At 44.6% G+C, this 3,028-nt stretch overlaps 1 pseudogene; it reads right to left on the bottom strand.

Moving 5' to 3' along the window:
* Positions 1-1,515: 1,515 nt before the first annotated feature.
* Positions 1,516-2,229, bottom strand: LOC147679966 (uncharacterized; annotated as a pseudogene).
* Between the last annotated feature and the right edge of the window lie 799 nt (positions 2,230-3,028).

Below are 3,028 nucleotides of genomic sequence, written 5' to 3'. Positions count from 1 at the left end.
AGGCAGACATCAATCTGTAAGGCAGCCCTCTTGGAGCATCACAGCAGGCCTCTGAAGTACTAGGCAGGCCTTCTGAGGGTCTTCTGCTGGTCTAGGAGTGAACTGAAGAGTGGGTTTGAGGGCCCTATTGTTATACCTGGTACCAGTTTTGAAGTGGAAGAAACCTCTAGACTTGTTCCCCCACAGATGGTTCTGGAATTTCCTTTCTCCCTACCAAGGCTCCCAGTGGTTTGGGGTGACAAAAGACAGGTGTGAATTTTTTTGGGAGTGTGCGGAGGCAGTTCTTTGTAAATGAAAATGGGGCAGGGAACAGTTTCTGCACCTCCCATCCCGGCTGGATGGCCCATGCTGCCAACATCTAACCCCCCTTTGTTTCACTTTAAGGGAGGAATACACAAAGGCCAGCTGTCACTCTAATCACTGTAATGTGACAGGCTGCAGGCATAAAATTGTTAGGACAAGAACATACCAACTTTCTAAAAATGTTATTTTTCAGAATTGTGACTTAAAATCTGACTTTGCCATTAAAAATGATTTTATATTACAATTATTGGGAGACCCAACTTGACATTTCTGCCTGTTCCCAAAGAAGAATCACTTATGACATGTACTCAGGTAACCCAATATTTTCCTATAGGAGAGGTAGGCTTCAGAGTAGTGCACCCTGTTCTATGGGCTGTTTTTTGCCTACCTTAGAGGTGACATATGTATTGGATAGGAAGTTTCAGGCCTGGCAAAAAGTTTATTTTGCCAGGGCGCATGGCAGTTTAAAAATACATCCAGGCGTGACGTATGTTTTACAATAAGTGATGCAGGATCACTAGTAGCATTTAATGTACAGGGCCTGGGTACATGTTATCCCACTTTACAAGGGACTTACAAGTAAAGTAAATGTGGCAATCAGGTGTACACCAATTTTACCATGTTTTAAAGAGCAGGTGTAAGCTTTTAGCTCTGATTAGCAGTGCTAAGGTGGACAAAGTCTTGAAGCAAACAACAGCGAGTTGGAGCAAACAGGAAAGGTGAAGGCAAAATGTTTGGTGGTGACCCTGCACAAAGAACCAAGTCCAACACCAACGACATCCAATTCATCATCTGGTTGGCTTAGTGTCATTGAACACATCTTATGAAAAGAGTTTTGGGGAAGTTGTTGAGCTGATGGCTGGGAAGTGGCTAAAAGTAAATACTAATAAGTCAGAACTCATGGTGCTGAGCAAGGCAGATACCCCCCAGTGACAGAATAATATTGGTCCTAGGAGATGGGTTGCTGTCCCTCTACAGTTTCCTTGGTCTGAAATCTGGCAAAGCTATTTGATTCTAGCGTGACGTTGTCCTTCTAATTACCATTTCTCCCACTGTGCATTTAACATTTATTTATTTATTTATTATAAGTTTTGTATAGCGCTAGCTGGACCCAAGGGTATCAGAGCGCTTCACAACATGTACAACAATGTGACATTGCGGCGAAGGTAGAATCCACACCTGGACAGCTGATGAGCGTTGCAAATAACATTATCATACAGATCTAAGTCTATAGAGGGGTTCTATGCTCTTCCCCTTCAGTTCAGGTGCACTCAAGGAAGAGGGCTTTGAGTAAAGTCTTGAATTTCGGGAAATAGGAGTTCATTCTAATGTGGGGGGGGGGCGATGGCGTTCCAGATCTTGGATGCATTACCCGCAAAGGATTCACTTGTAGTTTTGCGTTTCCGAGATTTCAATGGAATGAGAAGGAGCGTGTTGGAGCTTCTGAGATTCCTGGACTGGCCGGCCCTTTTGAGTTTCGTGGCCAGGTATTCTGGTTTGCCTGTGTTAAGGGCTTTATGTGTAAGACATGCTGTTCGAAAGTTGGCTCGTTGTTCAATAGGGAGCCATTTCAGATCGTTGAGCGCAGGAGAAATGTGATCAAATTTCTTGTTTCCTGTGACCATTCTAGCCGCAGCATTGAGGGTGGTTTTCAAGGGGCCTAGGTGCGATTTAGCTGATCTGGTTAGGGCTGCGATTCCATACTCAATTCTGGAGAGCACCAGTGCTTGAGTGGCCTGTTGTAGGTCTTTTGGAGGCAGGAAGGGTTTTATTTTTTAGAGAAGTTTCAGATTGAGGAAAGCGCTTTTGGCGGAGCACGTAATGTGTTTTTTCATGTCAAGTTTGGGGTCTAGGGTGATACCTAGGGACTTAACCGAGTCCTTTAGCTTGAGGGTGCCATTGAGGGCATCGATGGCTTTGAGCCATTCTTCGATTTGGGGGTTTTCGTCTCTGTTGGAGATGAGTAGGACTTCAGTTTTCTCTTGATTAAGCTTCAGGTGGTTCTGTGAGAGCCATTGTTGAACGTCTTTGAGCGTGTCATTAAGTTTGATCATGTCGTCCATGGAGGTGGTTTCCAGATAAAGCTGCATGTCATCAGCGTAGAGGTGGAAGGGGATGTTGGAATTCCTGATTAGTGTGGTTAGGGGTTCCATGTAGATATTGAAGAGTTGGGGAGGGAGTACTGACCATTGTGGGACTTCTCTGATGACGGGTAGGGGTTTGGATTCAAAGTTTTTGATTTTTACTCTTTGCGAGCGATTGTGTAGAAAGAAGGATAACCAGTTTAGTACCGTCACTTCCATGCCTGCTCTTTCTTGAAGGACTTTGAGGAGCAATGTGTGATCAACTGTATCAAACACGGCCGATAAGTCAAGGAGAATGAGAAGGCAGCATTGGTCTGAGTCAAGTGATTTGTGTAGATCGTCTATGACGTTTAGGATTGCAGTTTCAGTGCTGCATCCCTTTCTGAATCCCGATTGGTGTGGGTCGAGGAGCTTGATGTTCTCCAAGTGTTGGGTTAACTGTGGCAGAACACATTTTTCTACTTTTATGCATAAGAGAGGTAGGTTTGACACGGGTCTAAAGTTGTTCATATCTTCCGTGTCTAGTCCTGTTTTTTTTAGTAGCGGCGTGATTTGGCCAACCTTGAGGCAATCCGGGATATTTCCCGAGCTCAGCGAGCTGTTGATGATCTTGCACCAATTTTGGGGCTAGGGTGTGTTTC

Source organism: Lissotriton vulgaris, chromosome 11 (assembly GCF_964263255.1).
Source record: "Lissotriton vulgaris chromosome 11, aLisVul1.2, whole genome shotgun sequence".
Taxonomy (NCBI): Eukaryota; Metazoa; Chordata; class Amphibia; order Caudata; family Salamandridae; genus Lissotriton; species Lissotriton vulgaris.
The sequence above is the reverse complement of the archived record's forward strand: the minus strand, read 5'-3'. Positions and strand labels throughout refer to the sequence as shown.